The sequence below is a fragment of the Melozone crissalis genome, unplaced genomic scaffold (assembly GCF_028551555.1).
Source record: "Melozone crissalis strain CALT ecotype California unplaced genomic scaffold, PUWL_Pcris_2 ptg000005l_1, whole genome shotgun sequence".
Lineage (NCBI taxonomy): Eukaryota > Metazoa > Chordata > Aves > Passeriformes > Passerellidae > Melozone > Melozone crissalis.
The window spans coordinates 58,566,014-58,577,902 of NW_026535783.1; the positions used below are offsets into that span (position 1 = coordinate 58,566,014).

Consider the following 11,889-nt stretch of genomic DNA (forward strand, 5'->3'; position numbering starts at 1 on the left):
GAGAGTGATTGAGCAGTGGGACACATTCCAGAAAACACATGAAATTTCTCTCTTTGGAGATTGTTAAAAGTCAGCTAATAACACCTTATACTTTCAGAGATTTCCTTGCAGGAAAACCTGCAACCTGCATTAGGCTAACTAGCACACTTTTACTTTTTTAGACCTAAATGTGACTTTTTTGTTTACAAAACATAAGCCAACAGATGAAGGTAAGGATCCAGGCAGAGGCTTGGGTATAACCCTGTGTTTACTGGATCTCTGTCTTTGAAGGGTAGGGTTGCACTCTCACTCAAAGCCTCCTCTTCTGTCAGGAGCTTGTGAGTTACAGTAAACAGCAGAGAGACATATTTTTCTGTGTGAATTTATTATTTATCATTTTCTTTAAAATTCTGTAAATATTGTAATTCTCCATGAGAAAATTAATTATATTTTAACAGTATCTTATTCTTTTGAGGAGAAAAAGGAGCTTTGATTTGAAATAGTTTGTTTCCTTTGAGGCACAAAAAAGTAAAAGAAGAAGGTAAACTACATGGCAGAACAGTTTTCATTGGTTTCTGTCAGGTTCAATTCAGAGACTGCTTTGTGTGCTTTTTTTACCTTCAGTAATCAGCAGTTAAGATGTTGCATATTTTAAACACATTTTCTAACAGGAATGGGGAGGAAATTGAACTGGAAAGAGAAAAAAAAGATTAAGAAAAATCCCAAGATATTAGACATTTTTCCAAATCCTTAAGAATTTCTTTTTGCTAGGATACTTACACAATATATCCTTTTGAAGAATTGCATTGTTTGTAAAAATTTTATGAAAGGGGATCTTAGATTAAACCCTGCTGAAATATTAATTGGAAAGATTTCAACCAGCTCTGACAAATAGCCTTTAGCTTCATAATGTTCATTAGAGTCTGTTTTGTTATCTAATCAGCAAAAGCAGTGAAACAGATTCCATTTACATGCCAGGAAGGCAAAGGAGGAATAATTCAGTGCTGGGATGCTAAACACAAGTGCTGACTGGAAACACATCTACAAAAGTAATGGGCTAAATTCATGGTAATGGTCTGTATTTTAAAAGAAGGGGGGGTTATCTCCTGTTGCAAGCAACATTAATTTTCCCCATAGAGGTCACTTATCAAAGTGTTTGGCCGCACTCCCCTGCTGTTCAGCAGCAAATCTCTGGAAGAACGCCTCGGCAGGCCTAGGAATATATGGTGTCTATGTTCCCTGCTTCCTGCTTTTATTAGCTGGATTGCTGCTGGACTCTTTCCAATCACAACATTCTGTAGTGTACTGGCAGCACTCTTAAGAATTTGGTTTAAAAGCCAGAAAAACTGGAAAGGATGACAGGCACCTGTTTAGGGGCAGATCTGACAACCTGAACTCACTGGTACCACAACATTTTCAGAGAAAAAAATTCAGGCCTTAGTCAACCACAGTTAAACACAATTTAACAAAATCTTTTCCCAGCATGCTTACTTGAGTGCCTTGCTGGGTAGCAAACACTTCAATGAGTGCTTGGAATTTGTGATAAAGTACATTTCAGAGAGATTCACATTCAGATAAAGATAGGTATATTCAAATACAATATTCTTCCTTATTATCTGTGTGATTAATGATGCAGCGATAGAATATGCTGTGACTTGAATGATCCCTGAAGGAACTGAGACACTTGCAGGAAACCAGCAAGGGAAATGTGCATCAGCTCTAAGCTATGCATGACGTTTCCCTCTGAATTAAATAGCTGAAAGTGTACTTAAAAGGGTTTTCCTTAGGGAATTTTATGAATAAGAATGAAGATCCTAGGCAGCTTATCTTAGAAGCAAAATACTCTGTTCTGGACAGGAAGAAATAATATTTACCTTTACTTCTTTGGATTTGACACTCTGGTGCTTATTGACTTATTTCACTGGGAATTTTAGTCAGCTTTTAACTGCAGGAAAACAATTTCACAGTTAGCACTAAACATACACAGGATTTTAGAAAGGAAGGGTAACGGTTATTTCCTATCTCTGTACAAAATCCTTTTGAAGTCAGTCCTTCTCTCTGTTATAATCTTAAAGCTTTTCCTCTAAGATCATAAGCACTTTCTTGAAGGGACAGGCCTGAAGTTCTTCAGAGGGAATAAGAATATTAATTCTGTAACTGAAGTGCATCCAAATTTGAAGCCACGTACTTGAATGCCATTAAAAGGAAAGCTAGGATGCAAACATCAGCTATGCATTAAGTTAGTAACCACTATTTCTGCACCATTGATTTCATTCTGATAATAGCTGACACGGTTAAATCAACTCATCACCTCATTCTTATGCTGTCAGTGTGAAAACACAGTCAGCAAAAATAAAAAGTTTCAGCAGAAAAATGGTCAATGTGCCATTATATGAAGTGTGAGGGTAGATCTCTTTTTACTAACAGAAATCTCTTTTTCTACAGGCAAAAGAGATTTACAGCTAAATACAGTAAGTTAAACTATATATCATCATTCCCTCTTTATAATGTACATTTTAGTAATGCTGCAAAATGCAAAGCAACTGTAAAGTTCATTGAAGAGGAAACTAAACACTCACCACATAACTTTACTGTAGCTTGTTACCCAACTCTCCATCCTTGCAGAACGACTTTTGGAAAGCCCAAGACTTTAGAACAGTGTCCTATATTAATTTCTGCAGTGGTGGAAATTAGTTCCCAAAGAAATGTGCTTGAAAACATTCAGTGTTTCTTGCTTCACATAGAAACATCATCAGGAGGAGAAAAATGTGAGCATCTGCTGTTGAACTGCAGAAAGGAACAATGAGTGCACGAACCTTAATGGAAAAGCAAAAGTCATGGCAATGAAGTAGTGTAAGAGAAAATTAAATCAGGCTCAAATATGTTGAATCTGTTGACAAGATGTTGAGGTGGTTTTCTGGAGCTGATGTTCCAAATTGATCCCCAAATCACACTGCTATACTGTGACAAATGTTTCCATTGCCAGTCTAGAAACAGTCTTATAATTTCCCCATGTAACACGTTATAAATACAGTGTTAATGCACTGTATTTATAGAAATTGTAGAAGTTGTGAAAGGGATGGATTCTAAGTTACTGAACTTTTAATGAGAATTCTAAATGGAGGGAAAAGTAACTGGTCTTTACAAATGATGCAGTTCCTGCTGTTAAAATGAGTCAATAAAGGGCTGCAGGCACAGCAATTGTCATATGTAGTCACTGGTGTTTGCTTCTGAACCTGGTCAGAGGCTATGCAGCAAATTGCACAGTGAGATTTCTGGACACCTGTGGGAGAGATGCAGACACTTCTGCTCATGATGAGCATATTGCCTGAAGACAGAACAAAAGGATGTACGAAGGACTCAGTGATTTCCGGGCTAATTGCTAAACAAATGCTGAAATAAGGGTCAGAATTTTTTATGGACTGCGCTGCTGTGGGTGTTTCACACAGTCGGTCTCTCTATAAAACTCAGCCTCTAGAAAACACCACTGTATTTCCTCTTGTTCTTAAGGGGCATAAATTTAATGTCACAATGGATGTTACATGGTATTTTCTGAAGCTGGCTGGTTTGGTGTTCACAAAAATAACTTTGCAATTTAACAGGCAGGATTTTGTATCACACCAAAACAAGCATTATTTGACTACTATTTGCCATCAATTCTCAAATAGATATGTATATCTAGAATTCCAAAACCTCTAGAATCTCCGAAATGTACAGGTACTCAATACTTAAATGGAAAAGTACGTACATTCCTAAGATTTCTATTATTCCTCTTATTATTTCAGACCTCCAGAAGTTTCCTGCTGACAATGGCAGAAATTCCCTTCCCCCAGAATCGAGCCAGGCTGCAGTTTTCCATAGTACTTAACATGCTGCTACATATTCTCATTTTCCTACAAGTACATGCTCTGGGTTTCAAGTGCTTGTTAAACACAGCCGCAGTAACTTTGTGGGGAATCATCCCAGGAGAACCTCTGGAAGCTTGAAACAAAGAATTCAGTGTACAATAGGCATCTCAGAGTTTCCCAGAATAATGAGCAGTACACATGACACAAAGGATTTCTCTGGTTTGAATGCTGCCTTTTTACGAGGAAGTGAATTGGAAAAGGCTTGGCTTATTTATAAATAAAACATAAATGTTTGGATCCTTATGTGATCAACAGCATGACTTGCTCAAAGTACAAGTGTGTAAATGTCAGTTCTAATTCTCTGTTCCCTCACATCATAGAACAACACTGATAATATCAGCATTTATAACATTTTTAAAGTTTTGAAAGAAAGCCAGGATCAATATCATGACTGCCTTCTTATGCAGTGTCTTTCAAGATAGGATATTGCTTAATGATGATCTCCTGTCCTGGCTTCTGCTATCACTAAAATAATGTTGACAATAGTGGCTTTGTTTTTTTGAAGTACCCCAAATTTTGCTGGCATTAACAGATTCAGCCAAAAGGAAAAGATTCATAAAAAGTGTGGGCCTGATTCTTCTCTTGCTTCTCACTTTTTTACTGACCCTGGAAGAACTGATCTCACTGACTTACTTTGGAGCTAGCCCTGACTCAGCCAAGCCCTACAACACTTAACTTCCATTACACAGGAGATCCTTTTCCTGTTCACAAATCAAACTATAAGCACTTAATCCAGTCCCACTAGAGGCCCAGGCAGGTAGAAGCAAGAAGTTACTAGAGTGCCAGAAATTAAGACCAGTCCAGGGAAGGCTGAGCAGAGCACCTACACACTAACACATCATTGGGAGTCATAAACCCTCTTGCTTGATCTGCAAACAATCACAGGGGTGCTTTTTGCCATGAAACAGATGGTACAGGGGAAAAAATGTGTTCCCTTCTCCTCCTATTAGCATCCTTGATTTTCAGGAAAACTGAGGAGTCCAAAGCCCTGATGTCTGCTCCTGAAGGCTTAAAGGACCATGCTTGAGGCAGTGAGGTAGTTCACTGAGAGGGGAGCTTGTCCAGTCCTCACATGCTTGGCCACAGGACAGCAATGCAGGGAGGCAGATGTTTCAGCTCACCAAACCCACAGCACTGTGTGCTTGCTGTGCTCTGTAATCCTGACAGAACTCCAGGCACTGTTTCCTCTCTCCACCTCGAGCCTCTGCCCAGGTTTTAGCCAGTTACCAGCCACTGTCTGCCTCCAGTGGAGAGAAGCTACCTATGGATTAACATCTCTTGCTTCTCCAAAGCCCTTCACCTTGCTGTAGCCCTGCCCTTCACTGAAAGCTAACCTCTATGCCATGGTTTACAGTGCAATTGCCTAAAAACCTTTCTGGGTTTCAGCCAAGTACATTGCAGACTGAACTGGTTTTACCCCAGCCAGCATGGGAAACACTCATCCCGATTGTGAGACAGATTGAACGCTTTGTAGTTAGATCAGTGTGAAACACCAGGTAAAGTAAAGTTGGGAGAGGCCTTTGGCAGAATTTTAGCTGTGGTGTGTCAGGTACTTTAATTGTACGTGGGCAAGCACTGATGCAATCCAGAACAAGAAGATTATGTACAGACCAAACAGTTATTATTTTACCAGGGTATGCTTGACTGACCTCTATAGATACAGTAACAAACTGTAAGGCACTGTTTCTCAACCTTGTTTACAGCGGATTCTTTTTTTAGTTATATCCAATTCATTAAACAAAAAATCTAACACTTAACCCCAGCTGAACTACCAACCACTGCCTCTATGGGAAAATATTTCAGAACAGACACAGTGACACATACAGAAGCCACTTCCTTCTATAATCAGAAAACATTTTGGCCAGCGAGGTTTTAGGTCCACACAGCAGTCCTTGTCCTTGCTGGAGTCCCCATGGGTTCACCTGAGAGACCACAGCACAATTCCTTTCCGGGATAAGAGGGAGGACACACCTTCATCTTGCCCAGATGCAGGCTTGGGATGCAGCTGGGTCACATCTCCAGGAACACAGGCACTGTCCTTGCCCTAGCATAGGCCTAAAAGGAAACAGGGGATGGAGGAAAAGGAAAGATCCAGAAAAAGGATAGAAAAACATATAGCCTGGGAGAGAGAGAAGCAGCAAATAAACATGCAGCATGCAGACACAGACTCCAAACTGAACCAGATCTGTTCACATGTCTTTTTCAGGTTGAAACCACAGCTGGCCTCAGGGAAGGGCCAGTCTTGAGAGAAACAAACTATTTTAAACTGGCCTCGTGCTCCTGCCTTTCACAGTGAGTCACACTGTTCTGCCTGCTGCCAGCTTCAAAGCTCAATTCCCTGCTAGGACTTCGGTTGAAAATGTCCGGAGGCCCATATGTACCTACTGACAGTGTACTCACCTTGGCTCCTAGAGAAATTGGGAGCTGGGAGGGATTGGAGTATCCCAAACTATTGAAAAAAAAATTCCTGAAAAAGGAAAAAATAAAACTGAAATCACAAGGCTGCTAGGAAGTGCAAAGTGCAATGTCAGCACTGTGCTTGCCTGTTGGGCCAGCAGAGGTAGGGGATGCAAATGACTCTGAGCCACAGTGAGAGTTTTTACTGAAACTGTGAATGGTATAGCTTGAGATGGATGCTAAAAAGTAGCCAAAGCAGTACCACCCAGAGAAAAATAAAGACAAGACTTAAACTGTAGAATTCTTTTAATGGTGTGTATCTGGGTAGAGGACAATTTGAAGTCAGATTTCGCATCACCCCTTACAGTAGAAAGTATTTTTCAGTTAAGTCCTGAATGGGGCAGCATCACTCACGTGGTTAGTTCCAGTCAGAGCATTTGCTCTGAAATAATCTCCTGTAGAAATGGTGGTACATAAAGAGCTGAAGTATGGGTATGCCAAAAAGCAAGAAAATGAATGTCCTGACTCCTATGGTACAGCTGCCTTTGCATGCAGTCAGTCTCCATCAGTGGTTATACAGTTGCCACTGTTAAATCATCTCCTAAATTCTGTCAGTTTTTGTTACTGTACAAATCTGACCTCATCCTGGTCCCCTGCCACTGCCAAAGAGCTGCTCTATTTACCCACTGCTGATGCAATATCTAAACTCAAAAGGTTTACAGTAAGATATTTAAGATGAAGGGAGAATAAAAACCAGTGCTAGTAAAGCAACTTATGCCTGAAACATAGTTTAAGGCCGTTTGCCAGTTTAAGAAAAAAAAAAACAACTCTTTGGAAGGGTTAATCAGCTTATGGAAAGTTTCAAGGAGTGCCAGAGCCCTGGGTTAGGATCAGGGAGGTTGCAACAAGCCCTTCCCTAACCCTCAACCTGCAACATCAGTCCTGCTGCCCATAGCCTCAAACAGCCAGGAAGAACAAGGGAAGGTTTATGAGCTGTGTGTAAATACAGACTAAATGCAGGCTCTGCAACACTGTTTTTACATGTGTTTAATTAGATTGAGTAGACAAATGTGCAGGGGAATACAGGGAGGGACCCTGTACACCAGGGACCGACATCAGAGAGGTCACAATGGGTCTAGTGTCTTTACAATAAATTTAAGGACTCTATTAAGTCCTTAATTTTTCTATAATGATTTAGTTCTCAGGATGGCTGTGTAAGTATCCTTCTTCGAATATTATGACCAAGAACTCAGTATGATGTGACCATTACTTTCAAAAATATTCTCAGAGTAGTAAGTGCATGGCTTTTTTTGTTTTGTTTGTTTTGGTTTTGCTGTTGTTGTTACTTTTATTTTTTCTTGGTTTGAGTTTGCTGTCAGGGTTGCTTGGTTCCATCCATGTAATATTTTTTGGGACTTGGCATACTGGAAATACACCACACTTCAGGATAAACAGAATAAACAAAATATCATAACTGGTTTTATGTGTGTGCAATATGTGGTAGCTTTCATTAAGAGGGTGTGGCTGAGCAGCAGGGCATCTGGCTGCTCTGTTTGCCCAGTTTCAGCTCTACTTCATAGGTTCAGATAAAACCATGAAGAGGAAGCAAAGCGTGCTTTGAGACCTGGGCATGCTCAGCTGGGGTAGCCCAGGATCCACTGCAGCCGTGGTAAAGGCCTTTTTGGGTCACAGCAAGGCAGTGCCAAGCCTGAGGGATATCCACGGAACAAGCAGGCCTCCTCAAGACCCAGGATTGGCTCCGTGCAGTTTATTAGAAAGCCAGCAAACTGCTGGAGGTCATTAGAGCAAGAGCAGGAAGAAAAAAGGATGGGCATTGCACTGTGACCGTGCGTGGGAAGAGGGGGAGTAGCGGTGGGGATACTTGTTTTCAACTCTCATGCTGGATTTGAAAGCCTCTTGTTTTAATATACAATTGTTAGTGCTTTTGGAGACAAGATGTCTCTATATCGGTGGTGTTACTGTGATTATATTTGCACATTGGGATTGCAATAACAATGTAACATTCTGAATATTCTAATGCTTTTAAATTAACTTTTAATAATTGGAGCCTCTTTTTGAGGTTGCTGTGCTTCCAAGAGCTAGAAAGAAGATTGTGATAAGAGACGAACAATGCTCCAATGTGCCTATCCCTGCCCCAATCTTGGTCCAGTGTGCATTTTTCACACAATTGTGTAACTCTCACTTAACCCAAACCCGTAGTTCCTGGATCACACAGACTGTCATTCTGCAGCCCCTCCCAAGTAAGGCTGCGCCACTCAGCTCTCTTTCCCTCCAAGCCTTCTTTCAAACTCAGTTCCAGTTTAGTCTCTCCCAAGTCCTAGCCTGGCTGCAGGTTTTGGGTTCCCCCAGTGCTGCCTACCAAAACACCTCTGGGTGGGCTGCTCTGACAAAGTCTGCACAGAGGAGGCTCCAAGAACAAAAGTTAGAGTGCAGGCAGAAAAGAGAAAATGCTATTTTTAGTCCTGTCAGGTGTCAAAAGGTTTATAGTAGGTTATTTATAAAGTTCTGAGATTTCCTGAAACTCTTAAAATTCTTTAAGCTACGCCTTTCACAGAAGGAACAATTTTTCTACATCAATTTAGGTATAGATCATATGCCAGCCACCTATCTTAGCTTGGAAAACTTTTCCTTCAGTGCAACTTCCAGTAAAACTTTATGTTAAACAGAAAGGAAAATGTTTTATAGATGTCATAAACCCCCCACTTTTTTACTTAAAGCCAAACCACAGTAACTTCATAAAATGAAAAAAATTTCCATAATGCATCAGAGATACTGTGATCAATAGAGTAGAAAAGAATCTGTTGTAAAATTGTGACATGAGAATTACAAAAAGAATTAGAGTACATGTAATCTGTCTGATAAGTAGCACAAGATTTGTTTTGTGTCACAAAATGTTTGAAGTGAAAAATTATATCACAAATAGTATGTGAATCTAACAAAACCATAATGTGTGTGGCTGGTAAATAATTTGTTTTATTATAGAGAAGTTTTTCTGTTGTTGCTGTAATTTTAATTATTATCTCATTATATCAATGTAATAATTCAAACTATTTTTTTTTCTGGTCAAATCTTCCTATTGCTCAAACATGTTTCTCACTGGCATCTTCTTGTAAGTCACTGACCTTTTTACTTGTTTTGTCTCTTTTTCGGAGTGTAGGAATATGATGAATGATTAACTTCCTTCTGATGTTATCTTACTCCACACAATTCAGGTAGATTATTAGATTTTTCTTTTCTCCTTGCTAACAAGGAAGGAAAGGAAAGGAAAGGAAAGGAAAGGAAAGGAAAGGAAAGGAAAGGAAAGGAAAGGAAAGGAAAGGAGAGGGAAAATACTTTCAAAATGTTTTAAAAATCCTTGGTGGCTGATTTGCAAAATAGTGAAAAAACCTCATCTTTTTCTGAGAAATAGCAAAATAGAGGTCAAAGATTCAGCAGAAATCGTTACACTGAAAGAAATACATAAAATGCTCACATGAGAAACTTTTAAAGTTTGCTATGTTACCCAGGCTTTCCAGTGATTTTGTTTGGTTTTTGTTGTTGTTCATAAATCTGTGAAAGACATTTATTACTCGGCATAAAGTCCTTCTGAAATTTCTCTCCTTCCTCTGCAGATTGGTGGCTGCACAAAAATGTGCCAGTTCTCTCCATCATCCATAAATCAGGAGCATTGGCCACAGCTGTTGACGACACTCCAGCCCTTCCCCAGGGCCAGTGGTGTTACTCACAGTGACACACTTCAGTTTTACCCTTGGTCTAATCCCCCAGTGCACCCCTTTGTAACCACCAGCCTGCTCTTCAGAAATTCACAAGTCACAGCCTTTCCCAACTCTTCATTCTGGGTTAGCACACAATGGTGGGGTGTTGTTCCCAGGAAAACAAAAGGCTCCAGGGATCTTCTTTCTCAGCTCCCTCTGGTGTGTCTGCAGATTATAGAGATGAAGTCAGTATTAGTTTTTTATATTCTTAGTCCTAAAAACCTCAGCACAGCTGAACTTTGCTCTGTCCTAAAATACTTTTTTTCTCCTTGGGGCTTTTAACACACTAAGTCTTTCAGTTTTACATCAAACCTTTCCTGGACTCCTAACAGTGCTCCTTCAATAAACTCCTTGGCTCAGCTGGAGTCAATGACCTAAGTCCTCTGGCCTGCAGGAAAGGCAGGATTTCAGCTCTCATTCTTGCAAACTCTCTTCATTTTCACTGTACCCCTTCATCTTTATTTTTCATTTCCTATTGCTATTTCCTAAACCTCCTTCATTACTGGTTCATAGAAATTTATCTCAAATTCTCTATTTCCTTGGCATTTGTTGCTCTTCAGATTTTCTGGTTATAAAATTTGTGTATGTGCTTGTTGTGGGTGTCTGTGTCCTGTTGCAAATGAAATCATCAGAGCCTTTGTGCTGGCTGGGTACATCTAATGCAAAGTTTCACTGCAAATGTATGTGTTTGCTCAGCTCCCTGAGCCAGCTGACTGTTCTTATTTAACACCACGTGGTGATTATTGCCTTGGGATTTAGGTCATTTGAGGATAGAACATGGAGAAATGGACACAAATTGAAAGTGGGGAAATTTAGGCTAAATATAGGAATAAATTCTTTACTGTGAGGGTAGTGAGTCACTCGAATGGGTTACCCAGAGAAGTTGTGGATGCCTCATCCCTTGCAGTGACAAGGCCAGCCTGGAGGAGGAGTTGAGCAATGTGGTCTGATGGGAAGGGTCCCCTATGACAGGGGAAGTTGGAGCTAGATGATAATTTAAGGTCCCTTCCAACTCCTAATATCCCATGATTCTATGTTTTCTAAAATAATGTTGCTTGTGAATGCAAACAATTCAGGGAACTTTCCTTCTGAATGAAAACTGAACCTCTGATAGCTGGACCCACTCACATTTCTGGTCCTTGCTGGCCAAGTGATGCTACAGGCACGGACTCACAGAGTGCCCTTTCTCTTTGTTGGAAGATGCCCATGCCTCCTCCTCTTCATGGCCCTTTGATTGGAGATGATGAAGATGCCATGATTTTGAGAGGACTGTTTGATGTGTGAATTGTTTTGGCTGGCTATCCACAGGATGATATCAATGTGTCCTTAGTGATTGCTCCTTGGATGGGATGTATTTAAAGCAGGAGCTTGAAGCTGTGTTCCGGAATGCAAACAAGTGAAAAACAGAAGGGAAATACTGCCAGCGTGAATGGTGCCCTGCTGTCTCCTCTGAAAGGGTAGAGGTACAATACAGAGAAAAAGATTGATTCAATCTATCTACTGGCTGCTGGGCCAGGCTGGGCTGTAAGCAGTTGCTTCTCTAGATGTAGAAAAGATGTTTATTCATGGCAATCTCCACTTAGAATGTACTTGTTATCTTGAAAACTGCCAAGTTGGGAAGCACTGCCCTTCCTGTTTTTTCTACATGCATTTACAACATAGTGAGGTCTTAAACTTTCTTTGAAATGCCACAAAAAGTTTCTCTGTGTTGAATCTCTGTTCTGAGTCTTTGAAGATTCAAAATCACTGCCCCTTTGGATAAGGAGCTTGCTAACAGTGGTAGTCTTTGAAACTTGAGCCTTCAAATTGTTGACTCATACAGCACTTGG

General features: G+C 40.3%; 1 long non-coding RNA gene across 1 annotated transcript; it reads right to left on the reverse strand.

The window, feature by feature from the left end:
• Positions 1-370: 370 nt before the first annotated feature.
• Positions 371-6,351, reverse strand: LOC128945916 (uncharacterized). The gene is made up of 3 exons (XR_008483903.1): positions 6,288-6,351; positions 5,859-5,942; positions 371-2,766 (listed from the first exon to the last, which is right to left on the reverse strand). It is a non-coding gene; the product is annotated as an uncharacterized LOC128945916 (long non-coding RNA).
• Between the last annotated feature and the right edge of the window lie 5,538 nt (positions 6,352-11,889).